Source organism: Aedes albopictus, chromosome 1 (assembly GCF_035046485.1).
Source record: "Aedes albopictus strain Foshan chromosome 1, AalbF5, whole genome shotgun sequence".
Taxonomy (NCBI): domain Eukaryota; kingdom Metazoa; phylum Arthropoda; class Insecta; order Diptera; family Culicidae; genus Aedes; species Aedes albopictus.
Genome location: NC_085136.1, coordinates 295,481,531 through 295,493,909, shown reverse-complemented (window position 1 = coordinate 295,493,909; position 12,379 = coordinate 295,481,531). Strand labels below are relative to the sequence as shown.

Here is a 12,379-nt window from a genome sequence, read left to right as displayed (position 1 = left end):
ATTCCTATGGTCGCCAAACCCGGGGCCGGATCATAACGTCCGAGGCCATACTGTCCCGGTCGTTAAGTCGCGTTTTTTTTGCGAAATAACGTCCAAAAGTTTGGATGCGTCACAATATCCTATGTGCCTTCTTTCCTTGGACTTCGTGACATATCTGCATGTTTGGACGTCATGCCCCTGAAAAATACGCCATAAAGCCCTGGGACATTATGGCCTCGGACGTTATGATACTGCGCCGCCAAACCCTACGTCTCTCCGGAACCACCAAGAAGGCATTGCTTCAGAGAGGGGCTAGTGCCCATCGCACCCTCAAGGTTAGCTGCGTAGCCTGCATCAACGAACATCGATGACTCGCTTTGGAGAGTTCATCACGGTAGCATGCTGGCACTTAACCAGTTTCCCGAGTGGACCTCACCATTTCCTTTGCCCTTGGCAGGCAGACAGGGTCAACGCCCCACGACCGCGCCTAACTGTTTTACAGACATCAAGAACTGATGCCTACGTGCAACCCGATCTGACCTGCTGAAGGCAAGGGTATCACTACCGTTCAGGCGCCATCAGCTGCACCAGTACAGCAGGATCTCCACCTGCCCCGGCCCTCTCGCGTACATGGGACTACAGCACGTGTACATCAACTTTGTAGCAAAGTCCCATAGCGAAGGTAACGCCCCAGGTCCGGACGGAGTTCCAAAGCTAGCCTTAAATGTAGCTATTGCAGAGGCACCCGAGATGTTCAGGTCTGTTATGCAGAAATACCTGGACGAGGGAGTTGTAAATGGTCTCTAGAGTAGCCAGTACGGCTTCCAGAGAGGTAGGTCGACCGTAGACGTTATCCACCGGAAAAGCGCTCCAGCGTAGGAGAAGGGGGATTCACTTCTGAGCAGGAGTGACTCTGGATGTAAGGAACGCGTTCAATAGCACCAGTTGGGCGGCTATTGCCGATGCGCTCCTGCATCAGGGGATACCCGGGTACCTGTACAAGATTCTCGGATGTTATTTCCAGAATCGAGTACTAGTTTACGACATGGAGGTGGGTCGGAAGTGCTTTCACATAACCTCAGGAGTCCCGCAAGGTTCCATTCTGGGTCCGGTGTTTTGGAATGTCATGTACGAGGAGGTTTTGAGATTAGAGTTCCCGGTGAGAGTGAAGATCGTCGGCTTTGTTGACGACTTTACGCTGGAGGTCTACGGTAAACCGATCGAAGAAGTGGAATTGACTACTACCCAATCGAGGAGTGAATAAGAGCCAGGGAACAGAAGTGTGAGTAGTGTTTATTGTAAGTTACTAATCGTATTGGGTTAACTTTTAAAAATCATACAAAAATTGAAGAATCACATTTGCTGACTCCTAGAAGATCTCAAACGGTCAACATTCTCAAAACCATCCATTTCAAAACAGAATTATGGGTGTTGCCAATGTGAGTTTTCATCATTTAGAAGGTTCGAACTGGTTAAAAATCATCAACCTTTCAACCCCTAAAATCCTACCCTTTTGAAAACGCTATAAATAAATGGAGATAAATGGGGACATTTTTGATAAATGAATTTACAATTTGGTGGAAATGCTCCATCGGATTACCAAAGGTACCCCGTTCAATGTTTCCACCCCGAGATTGCAAACCAAATGGCCGGACGTTGCAGCTTTTCTTTTCTCCGCCATCACCGCACTTTCGCCCCGGGAAACCTTTTCATACCAAATCAGGATGACGGTGTTATTAGTCTTTGTCAACCTCCACTCCCGATTCTTCGAACCATTATGGTGTGCGCATAGTTGGCGAGAACCTTGCTCCTCCAATCTAATGAATGGTTACGAAAAGGGACCATTATTGGTCGTCGTCGTCTTCGTTGCCAATGGTATGGGCGTGTCCTTGGTTGGGTAGAACAAAATACGCCATTACTTCCATAATCAACGTTTTGCTGCCGGTCACGGTTCGCTGGATGCGAGTGGGTAAATTGGCTCATGTCCTGGAGGTGTTAGCATCAGCAGCGCAGCAGAGATACCTATCAGGGAGCGTGATGAACTGATTTATACACTGGAAGGACGAGGGACTGAAAAGCCATCGACCTGGAACGTAGTGGTCATGGGTAAGTGCGGGAATGGTTGATTATGGTCAGTTGCATTTTTGTCTTTCGGAGTGGAGATGTTTAGTCTAGGCTCAATTTACTCGTATAATGATGATTATGACTGTGTTGTGTTTTGTGTACTTCTATTCGTGAAAATGAGATGAACGTTTCGAGGTAATCAAGCAGTTGAACGGACTTCGTGAAAATCGCACCACCCTCTAAGGCGATGTTACGAAAGCCCACCTTGCCGACCCCCTGTGACATTCGAAAGACTCGATAACACCCCGGATACTTGAACTGGGCACATCACTCGATCCATTGTTGCCTTGATCATTCCTATCTGTTTATCCGGGAATCCGGGTATTCGTGAATAATCTGCCATAGCTGATCTCGATCGATTTATTTTTGCCATATTGTTTTCGCGGCATTTCTGCAACACTTGGCGGATGGCGAACAGCTGGTCCGTTGTAGCGCGTTTACCCATTGTCCCAGGAAGTATCATACATTCAGCGGCATCAAGTTTGCGAGGGTACTTTGTAGGAAACCCTCACTTGTGTGATCATGCGGTCGCTCCCACAATCTAACTTGTCGCCCTTTTGTAGATAAGGCGTACGATACTTCGCATTCACTTCTCCGGTTAGACCTCTTCCTCCCAAATCTTGGTAATATACCTAGTATAGTGCTCTCACCAGTGCATCTCAACCGTATTTTAGCAGCTCGCTTGACAGTTCATCTGCTCCAGCGGCTTTGTTGGACGGACCAACTTCTTTCTTAATCTCCTAAGAGGTCAGGAACTGGAAGCCTTAATTGGTTAAAGCGCTGGTTTAGTAAATGCGGAGTCAATGGTTCGAGTCCCACCAGAACGCGCAATTAGTCAATTAGCAACATTTCGTGCCTTCTAATTACAAGTTTTTTCAATATTTTTTTTGGACTTGCTAAAAGTTCTTCTCAAGTAGAAGACCTCCATATTGCAATCCATTTTCAGTGACAATAGAATTAAGCAACCCACCTGAAGAGTCCAAGCAAGTGTCGAAAAACAATGTTCGACTCTATTGTTGTTCGATGTTTTTGCCATTCTCGTGCACTAAGTGTACTGGAAAGGCTATATGTTCACTCCAAAAACAACTTTTTGATAGAATGCTTGGAGGGTCGAATCACATATACCAATAGACTCAGCTCGACGAATTGAGGTGATGTCGGTGTGTGTATGTGTGAGTGTGTGTGTGTGTGTGTGTGTATGTGTGGACAAAAAAAACTCACATCACTTTTTTGAACTAAACCTCAACCGATTTTAATGACCGATGGTTCATTCGACGCGGAATGTGGTCCCATTGTTTCCTATTGAAAATGGTTCGGATCGGTCCAGCCGTTCCGGAGTTATGGTCATTTAGGTGTTCCGGACCGGTACCCCAGGAAGGGGCCAGATATGACAACGCTACCTACCCATCCATGCGACACATCAAACTACGGCATTTTCGATAACTTGATGAACGGTAAGCAGAAAAATGGTCTCAGACCATATCTGAACCGGTAGTGTCCCGGAACCGGTTCCGAGTGTCCCGCCGGAAGTGGCCAAACATAAAAGTGCACTAAATCCATGCATGCGGCATATCAAACCGCAGCTTTTTCGATACCCTGATGAACAGTAAGAAGGAATACATTCTCAGACCATATCGGAACCGGTAGTATTCCGGTACCGGTTCCAGATGTCCCGCTGGAGGCGGCCAAGTATAAAAGTTAACCAAACCCATGCATGCGACATATCAAATAGTGGCTTTTTTGACATCCTGATGAATGGTAAGCAGGAAAATATTCTCAGACCATATTTGAACCGGTTGTGTTCCGGAACCGGTTCCGGGTGTCCCGCCGGAAGTGGCCAAATATAAAATTGAACTAAAACCATGCATGCGACATATCAAACCGCGACTTTTTCGATAACCTGATGAACAGTATGCAGGAAAGCATTCTCAGTACATATAGGAACCAGTAGTGTTCCGGAACCGGTTCCAGATGTCCCGCCAGAGGTGGCCAAGTTTAGAAGTTAACCAAACCCATACATGCGACATATCAAATAGTGGTTTTTTGATATCCTGATGAACAGTCAGCAGGAAAATATTCTCAGACCATATGTATCTGAACCGGTAGTGATCCGGAACCGGGATCCGGGTGTCCCACCGGAAATGGCGAAACAAAAAAGTGAACCAAACGCATGCGACAAATCAAATCGCGGATTTTTAGGTATCTTGATTTTGCCAAAAAAAGTTTCCGGCCATATTTAGAACAACCGGTAGTATTCCTCACCGATTAAGGGTGCCCCATCGGAAGTGGTCAAATGTGAAGGAGAACCAACCCCATAAATAGCTGTTTTGGTAACCTGCTGAACGGTTAACAAGAGAAACAATCATAGACCACACTTTGGAAAAACAATACTGTGCCCAAAACCGGTTCCAGGTGCTCCGCCGGAAGTGGTCAAATGTAGAACGGAACCAAACGCATGCACACCGTGCATTAAATATCGACTTTTTCGATGACGCGCAGAACGGTCAGCAAGAAAAGTCTCAGGCCACTTTAAGACTACCGGTAGTGTACCGGAACCAATTTCGAGTGTCTCGCCGAAACTGGCGAAATGCACAAATAAGTGTTTGACAGTACATCAAATAGCAGCTTTTTTGAATACACGATGATCGATTCGTAAGAACATAGCCTCAGACCATATTTTAGACAACCGGTAGTGTCCCGAAACCAGTTCTTGGTGTCCCACTGGAAGTGGTCAAATGTAAAAATGATCTATATCCACCCATGCATGTTTTTTGGGTAACCTAATGAACGTTAGCAATAAAATAGTCTCAGACTATATTTGGGAGACCCGGTGTGCTCAGGAACCTGTTCCGGTACCGCATCGAAAGTAACCAAATGTACCATTCAACATATTACATCACGGCTTTTTGAATAACCCGAGGAACGGTTAACTAGAAAATAGGCTCATACAACATTAGAGACTACCGGTAGGGTTGCACAACCAGCGTTTGGTGCTTCGCCGGAACTACGAAAGTAAATAAAATCAATCGAAGCGATAAATATGTGTAAGAGAACAAAATCTTACAAATTAAACCCACATACAAACAGACGTCGCACTATACTCACTACCTATCGCTCTTGTTTTCAACGGTCAATAAGATATAGCCCAATTGTTCAGAAAAAATTTTGTGATCTGTGATTGTGTTATAACTTAGCTTGTTAGTATCGTCTTGATATTGATCAGCCTCCAGTGTTAGTGAAGGTGCTCAACAAAGTGCTCAAGCAGTCAACTGAGAAGTCTGATATTTTTCAGCCCTGCTTATACGTTGAACATAACGTCGGACTATGTGCAATCAATAAGTTTTAAGTCAATTCATAGATGTCTTTGATAAAATGCTTGCTTTTCTATAAAAATATTCGGATTCAGAAACACTTTGACTTACGTTGCCGGAAAGATTGTAAGAACATGTTGAACGAGAAAGGCACTATCACCCCTAGCTGGATTAATTTGGGTTTTTTTAAATGAATTTTAATGCAATATGATGTCGGAAATCGATGATCGACGCCATTTTTAAATCCATGTTTCATCCTTTGAAATCTGATCCTAAACCTACAAAACACATAAATTTTCACATTTTTTTGTGCGCACGCGTTGCATCTCTTAAAACCCTTTAAGTTACTGATTGCCCACTTCTCACTTTTAACTTTTTAACTGCTCAATACTTCGCACCTCTCGCACTTCGTTTTTCATTTTTTTTTTGGAAAGCCACACTGCTTACTCACTTCTGATTCTTCGATGCTCACTTCTCACACCTCAATAATTGACACCCTTCGTTCCAGTCTGGTTAACTTCTATACGCATTTTCTTTCCTATTCTCATACCTGCGTTTTTCGCACTTACTCTTCATCTCTCACAATTCATTGCTCTCTGAAGAATTGAAGAATTCTCACTCCTAATTGTATCACACTCCTCGCACTCTTTTTCACTTTTCAAACCTTCAGGCTCATTCGCTTCTCTTTTTTCACTACCCATTCCTCTACAGTTTTCTTCTCACTTTTCACTGGTCAGTTCTCACTACTGACTTCTCACTGCTCACTACTTACTCATCATTACTCACTCTTCATTCCTCTTTTCACACGCCTCACTCATTCACTGTATATTCCTTGCAGTTAACTTCGCACTCTTTACTGCTCATTTCTCACTGTTTACTGCTTGCTCTTTACTGCTCAATTTTCACTGCTTCACGCTCCTTTCGGTATATTCCTCGCTGCTTACTACTAACTCCTTGCTTCACACTGCATTTTTGTCACTTCTCATGTTTTACTGCTCATTCTCCTCTTCTCATTTCTCACTACTCATTTTTCACTGCATTTTTTCATTGTTTTCAATGTTATTTTTTTCAATTCAACATTAAAATTTACTAATCATTACTTACTATTCATTATATTTATTTCTCCCTACTTTTCCACTGCCTACTCCTTACAGTGCACTTCTTAATCTTTAATGCTCATTTCTCATTGCTTCATGCTCCTTACTGCTCATTCCTCACTATACTTCTGACTCCCTTCTTTGTAGTATCTACTTTTCATTCCTAACGATTCACTGCTCATTCCTCTGTACTCACTTCTCACTACTCACTCTTCATTGCTAACTCATCACTCCAAATTGCTCACATCTCACTCCTCACATTTCACTGTTCAATAATAATTAGTAATCACTGACTGCTCTCTTCGCTATCCTCATGGTCTTACACTATTCACTACTTTGCACTTCTCACTTGGCGCTATTCATTGTTCACAGTTCAACACTCACTAATCACTGCTCATTCTTCACCAATCACGCCAAATGCCGCCACGCACTCTGTACTGCACTCTCCACGCGGTAGAACTGGCCGTATATGAAACTGAACCAAGCCCCATCATGTGACACATCAAACTCCGGTGATTTTTGTAACCTTTAGCATGATTGATGAATTTAATGTGGAAAGGGACAGTGTAGTGCACTGAAACCCAGAAATTCCACGACGTCGATCCAAAATTCAAGATGGCGGTCCAATATTCAAAATGGTGGGTCAAAATTCAAGATGGCGACTGCTTAATGGGGTTTAAGGCCCTAAGACCGTGCAATATGGGTATATTTGGTATGGGGAAGATGTCCGGAGTCCGAAAATGGCAATCAGAATATCCAAGATGGCAGTCCAAAATCCAAGGTGGTTGCTAAAAATTAAAGATGGCGACTGCTAATGTGGTTTTAGGCTCTAAAACCATGCCAAATGGGCACATTTGGTTAAGGGAAGATGCCCGGAGCCCAAAAATGGCGACCAGAATATCGAAGATGGAGGCCTTAAATCCAAGATGGCGGCTTCAAATTCCAAGTGGTGACTGTTTAATGGCGTTTTCGGCTCTAAAACCGTGCAATATGGGTAAGTATATTCGGTATGGGGAAGTTGTCCGGAGTCCAAAAATGGTGACCAGAATTCCCAAGATGGTAGTCTAAAATCCAAGATGGCGGTTCCAAATTCAATATGGCGTCTGGTTAGTGGTGTTTAAGGATCTAAAACCATGCAATATGGTTTTATTTGGTATGAGGAGTCCAAAAATAGCGACCAGAATTTCCAAGATGGCGGACTTAAACAAAAAATGGCGGTGAAAAATTCAAGATTGTGGATTTTTTTCACGAGTTTTAAAAGCCAGATAAACGATACGATTTCTGGTGCCACGAAATGGATTTTTGTTAAACGTATGAGAGTGCGAGCAAGTCAGTTGAGGTCTGTTGAAATGGGGTTTCGAAGACACGAGAAAGGTGTCATCACCACTAGGTGGACCAATTAGGGTTTCGAGCATTTTTCTACCTCTCAGGATCATAGGCTTTTACTTAATGTATGAAGTACGGAACTGGCAAAACGATTAGTTCTCCCACAATACTGAAGATTTTTACAGAGAGCTTGGCATTCAGTAAAGATTCCTCCAGAAGATTTCTTGGGTTTTCGGCTTGCAGTCTCAAAAAATTGCGTTGACTGATTTCAGATCATCGCCGACGTTTCGGTCCAGGTATGGGACCTTCCTCAGGGCTCGATACAACAATCAACCTGTCACAGAACTTTTTAGAAAGCAAAAAATGTCGGGTCGTAAAGGGTCACGCTGTCTGCTACACTTCTGGGCCATCCGTTATGATTCGGTCCAGGGAATTTCCTTCTAGCACGGAGGAATACCTGCCGGGATTGACCACCACTTTAACTGATTGCTACAGGAACAAAAGGAGGACTGCTCCATAACACAGATGTTTCCGGCAATCCGATAAGATGCTGTGAATTCCATGAAAATTAGATGAATCTGAAAGTTAAAATGGATGCAGAAATTCCTCAGCAAGGATTTCTCCACAAGTTACGTCGAATGCGATTCATGGAAAATTCTTAAAACTATTTTACAAACGCAACAACGAGTTTGTTACGGGAAGTTCTTGAGAAATATCTCTTGGAAAGGCATCAGGATTTTTCACAAGATTTGATGACTTATTGAAGACGTTTTGAGAGGAACTGTGGATGCATTTCTGAGAAATGAGTTCTAAGGAGTAATTCCGGGATGAGTAATTAGGGAGAACTGCAAAGGGAAATCCAGGAAAAAAAACTCCAAAAAGAAATGCGGTAAAACATTCTAAGTGAAATCCCAGGAAGAACTTCTGCAGACAGGATGGAAAAGGGGGATGGCTTTCTCAGTCTTTGATTCAAGAACGATTTTTATCTACATTCCCGACGTTTCGGCCTAGGGATTTGGCCTTTTTCAAGGGTCGTAGTGTCTACCGTCTATCGACCCTTGAAAAAGGCCAAATCCCTAGGCCGAAACGTCGGGAATGTAGATAAAAATCGTTCTTGAATCAAAGACTGAGAAAGCCATCCCTCTTTTCCATCAAGTTCCCAGTCGAAAAATCCCATACTTCTGCAGACATTTCGCAAAATTTGTAACCACACACAACCCTGGAAAATCACTGAGAGTAATTCCTGAAAAAAACTCTGAATATAATTTCGCAAGACATCCTCGGAGGATAGATTTCCTAACAAATTTCTAAACAAATCTCTGGAGAAATTCCTGAGGGACGTTTTTTTTATCTGTATTAACGAGATTTTTAGCCCTGGACTAGTTCATCTCGGGACCTACGCTTTACTTCCCTTCCGAAGGAAGAACTCACATTTTGTGAGTTTTCTGGGAGTGGGATTTGATCCCAGGTCCTCGGCGTGATAGTCACGTGTTTTAACCATCCAACCAGGTCCGCTCCACTTGTGAGGGACATTTCAGGGTTTCATAGAGGTACTGAGGTATCTCAGGGTCGCTTCAGGAGATTTTAGGGGAGCACAGGGGGTCTCAGAGGCGTTTCAGGAGGTCTCAGGGGCGTTCCAGCTGCCTCAGGTGGTTCTAGGGGGCACCAGGGGCCTCAAGGGAGTTTCAGGGGTTTCAGGTGGGTATCAGAAACGTTTCAGGGAGTATTAGGGGTGTTTCGGAGTCTCTAGGGACATCTCAAGCGCGCTTTGAGGGGGGGAAGTTATCAGGGGATCTCAGGATCATTTTAGATGATCTAAGGGGCGTTTCAGAGGGCCTCATCAAGCTGCAGAGGTATGCCAGGGGACAGCACAGGCGTTTAGAGAGTGTCAGGAAGACTCAGGAGCGCTTCAGAGGGTTTTTAGGAGTGTGTCAGGAGGATTTAGGTACGGCTCTGAAGCTCCCTGAATTTCTTTGGAAAGCTCCTTGAGACCAATTTAAGCTATCTTAAATTTCCCTGGAGCCCCCACACACTCCTGGAACCTTTTGAATCATCCTCATTTTAGGCATCCAGGAAAACCCCTAGGCCTCATCTCAAACCTTCAAGACCAACACCTCTTCTCGAGGGCTGAGTTTTCTCATTTTGATTTTATACTTTCCCAGCTCATGGAATAATAAGAAAATCTAGTGTATGAAAATGTAGCACGAATCCTAAACCACACGGTACCATCAAAAACAATAACCATCAATAACGAATCAGTTCCACATTGCACCGCTTTGCCGGTATCCAATTTCTCTCCTTTTTCAACGTTGATTGATTTTGCTCGGCGAAAGCGCAGAAATTCCCGTCTGTTCCATTCGAACACGTTGTTGGATGCGTTGAACCGTGCATGCTCCGATTACCTACGTTCATAATTTTCAAAGAAATTTTTCGCTTCTTTATCGGATTGGATCAACTACGCGCGTACGACAGCAGGAGACTCGGGGGATCAAAGGCATTCGGGCGGGCAATGGATCTCATCCGCTATCTATATAGAAGGCCACCGGCGCCGGCGGCGACACCTTGCACACCTGAGGAAACGAACAAGAGCGCCATCGAAGCGGTGCTTTTCTTCACAGCTAGCTGGTAGTGGTTGGGGGTGAACCGAGCTGCTTGAGTTGTTGGACGTGCTGAAGAAAATGCTTATGAATTTATGGTACGTAAGATGAAAGAAGCATCTGCTATCTCCGGCGATGCTTTTTATACTTGATGATTGAAAAATTCAAAATCAAGAGAAAATTGGTAGCAAATTAGAGAGGGAAGTTGAACGAAGCGGCATTGAGTAACAGCGTAACAGGCATAAGATGTCCTTCGTTTGACTTTTTTCCTCTTTCTTGGCGTTACGTCCCAACTGATACAAGCTGCTGCTCTATGAGTACTTCCACAGCTATTACCTGAAAGCTTTCTCTGCCATGACCATTTTGCATATGTATTCTGTTTGACAGAGTAGCTAGGGTATCGCGCCACTTGGGCGGTGATTCTATATTCGTCTGTCTGCCACTATAACTCAGTCAATTTTGAACCAATTGACTTGAAATGTTGTACTCGGGTAGATACTATCCCTATCTCACCACATTCCAAAAGTTGTGCCAATTGGTTCAAATTTGACTGAGTTGTAGTGGAAAACAGACGAATATAGAACCGCCGCCCAAGTGGCGAGATTCCTTACAAAGAAGCCCATGGAAGTAAAGAAATCTTTCATTACGAAAAGTTCATAAAACAGTAGAAAACCTGGAAAAACGATACTGACACTCTCAGCATGGTCTTTTGCTGAATACTGTGCTTACTGCTTACCGCCTCGACTATATAGGCCCTAGGCTCCCTTCATAAGACATAATTTAATATATTAAAAGTCTATTGTCGATTTCCATGTTCAGAATGAAGCAACGGTGTCCTGAGAATCAAATTTCCATATCTAGAAGATCATGTAATGACTTGTTCAAACTTTTAAACTACTAGGTAATCGAAATTGGTTTTCATTAGCATGTCGTTGCTTTCGGAAAACAGTCTGCCATTTCCCTGCAATTGCGACAATTGATTTCCACGAACCGAGAGCAACACTGTCTGTCTGGAAAACAACTCCTGCTAAGTGCCCCGGCGTCGTAGGTTGTCAGAAACTGAAGGAGGATAAACTCACTTTTGCGGAAAGCTAAAAATGCAATAACACCGGAGAAGATCCAGTCCGGTATTGTTTCTTCCGTGTCTTCCGTTTGGCTGGCTGAAGGGCAAAGAATTCACCGGAATCACCTTTCAACAAACCTGGCTGACGTCGTCGGCTGACGGACGAGTGCGATGATGACGATGATGATGATGATGATGGACACAATAATTCCATCCCATCCATAGCCGGTCGACCCTGGACTGTCGTCATGGTACCAAGGCCGAGGCCAAACATATTTCCGCCCTGTTCTGGTGAAACCCTCCTAGAGAGTTGGCTTCCGGCTGCGATTGGTAAGCAACCAGGCAGTGTTGGCTATATTTTTCTTATCATTTTCTTTTCTTGTTACAAGTTATTAGCTTTGCGCAAGTAAGTCGAGAAAAACATCACTCGCCCTGAAATCAAACCCAAAATACCTTAGCGTGATTCACCTGTAAACCCTCGCTTTTAAAGCGAGGGGCGTTATTTGTTAAAACCGGTCGGATGACTCTCGAGAACCATTTTAGTCGGGTTGCTATCCGACATCCTGATGACGTGGCCCGTCCACCGTAGCCTCCCGATTTTCGTGGTATGGACGATCGTTGGTTCTCTCAGCAGCTGATGCAACTCGTGGTTCATTCGCCTTCTCCAAGTCCCGTCTTCCATCTGCACTCCGCCGTAGATGGTACGCAACACCTTCCGTTCGAAAACTCTAAGGGCGCGTTGGTCCTCTGCACGTAGGGTCCATGTTTCGTGCCCATAGAGGACGACCGGTCTAATCAACGTTTTGTAGATGGTTAACTTCGTGTTACGGCGAACTTTATTCGATCGTAGAGTTCTGCGGAGTCCAAAGTAGGCACGATTTC

The 12,379-nt window shown here is 44.2% G+C and overlaps 2 protein-coding genes across 6 annotated transcripts in view; both read right to left on the bottom strand.

Annotated features, from left to right (window-relative positions):
- The window catches only part of LOC134285708 (cGMP-specific 3',5'-cyclic phosphodiesterase-like), a 425,298-nt gene that overhangs the window by 8,784 nt on the left and 404,135 nt on the right, over positions 1–12,379 (bottom strand). The gene's annotated exons all lie outside the window — the stretch shown is intronic.
- The window catches only part of LOC109403600 (cGMP-specific 3',5'-cyclic phosphodiesterase), a 400,426-nt gene that overhangs the window by 173,330 nt on the left and 214,717 nt on the right, over positions 1–12,379 (bottom strand). The gene's annotated exons all lie outside the window — the stretch shown is intronic.